We start from the raw sequence: 1,971 nt of genomic DNA on the forward strand, positions 1-1,971 counted from the left end.
AGTAGCTTATTTGCTTAGCAGTTTAATTAACAACTTTTAAATACATTCTTTTTTCAGAGTATAATCTTCACGTGCTTCATCCGAAGCACACTTTCTGTGTACTCACTACCTAATTTATAGCCAAAGTTTTCACTCACTGTCTCTGTACTGTTTTGCTAGCTTAGCTTAGCTCGTAGCCGACTCGTTAGCACCATGGCTACTTCACCTGTCCCTCCTGCACTTTCTTTCATTGTGTCAGATGTTTAGTTACTACTCGGCCTCCTTTAGCAGTAATGATATCTGTAACAAATGTAGCATATTTGCAGCTCTGGAGGCCAGGATTACTGAATTGGAGACTCGGCATCGCACCCTTCATTCACCCTTAGCTAGCCAGGCCCCTGTAGCTGGTGCAGCCGAAGATAGCGTAGGCCCCGCTAGCTGTTCCCCGGCAGATCCCAAGCAGCTGGGGAAAGAGGGCGGCTGGGTGACGGTGAGGAGGAAGCATAGTACTAAACAGAAGCCCCAGGTACACCACCAACCCGTTCATGTGTCTAACCGTTTTTCCCCACTCTGCGACACACCCGCTGGGGGTCAAACTCTGGTAATTGGTGATTCTGTTCTCAGACATGTGAAGCTAGAGACACCGGCAACCATAGTCAATTGTCTTCCAGGGGCCAGAGCAGGCGACATTGAAGGAAATTTAAAACTGCTGGCTAAGGGTAAACGTAAATTCAGTAAAATCATAATTCACGTCGGCAGTAATGACACCCGGTTACGCCAATCGGAGGTCACTAAAATCAATATTGAATCGGTGTGCAACTTTGCCAAAACAATGTCGGACTCTGTAGTTTTCTCTGGTCCCCTCCCCAATCAGACCAGGAGTGACATATTTAGCCGCATGTTCTCCTTAAATTGCTGGCTGTCTGAGTGGTGTCCCAGAAACGATGTGGGCTTCATAGATAATTGGCAAACCTTCTGGAGGAAACCTGGTCTTGTTAGGAGAGACGGCATCCATCCCACTTTGGATGGAGCAGCTCTCATTTCTAGAAATATGGACAAATTTATTAAACCCCTCAAAATATGACTATCCAGAGTTGGGACCAGGAAGCAGAGTTGCAGTCTTACACGCCTCTCTGCAGCTTCTCTCCTCCTGCTACCCCCCCAAAAACCCATCTTCATAAAGACTGTGTCTGCTTCCAAAAAGAAAAAAAACAAACTAAAAACCAGCAACAAACAACTTAAACATAAACAATTACAAAGAAAGAACAATACAGTATCCACATCTGAACCAAAGAGTAAAACAGTGAAATGTGGATTATTAAATATTAGGTCTCTCTCCTCCAAGTCTCTGTTAGTACATGACTTAATAATTGATCAACAAATTGATTTACTCTGCCTTACAGAAACCTGACTGCAGCAGGATGATTATGTTAATTTAAATGAATCAACACCCCCGAGTCATTCTAACTACCAGAAATCTCGAAGCACAGGTTGAGGGGGCGGTGTGGCAGCAATTTTTCACACCAGTCTATTAATTAATGAAAGACCAAGACAGACTTTTAATTCATTTGAAAGCCTGATGCTTAACATTGTCCACCCCAGCTGTGAAACTCAGAAACCAGTCTTACTTGTTATCATCTATTGTCCACCCGGCCTTACACAGCAGGGTGAACATGGTTGAAACGCAGACAGACCAGCGACCAGCACACGAGAAGACACGACTTAAATATACACAGAAGAACATCGGGAGATTACACACAGGTGGGGAACATAGCTAGAAGTAATTGACGAGACGAGACAAGGGACAGAAACAAAAAAAAAAAAAAAAAAAGACAAGGAGCATAAGTCCAGAAACACATGAAAACGATTCAAAACAAAGCTAAACCAGATCAAACATGAGTCCACAAAAAAGTTCAGGGGGGTCGACAGCACATGAGCCAAATCCAGAACAGTTCAGGGGGGCAGCCGTGTGGACAGCAGCGGCGGCGGCAA

Source organism: Neolamprologus multifasciatus, chromosome 12, assembly GCF_963576455.1.
Source record: "Neolamprologus multifasciatus chromosome 12, fNeoMul1.2, whole genome shotgun sequence".
Classification (NCBI taxonomy): domain Eukaryota; kingdom Metazoa; phylum Chordata; class Actinopteri; order Cichliformes; family Cichlidae; genus Neolamprologus; species Neolamprologus multifasciatus.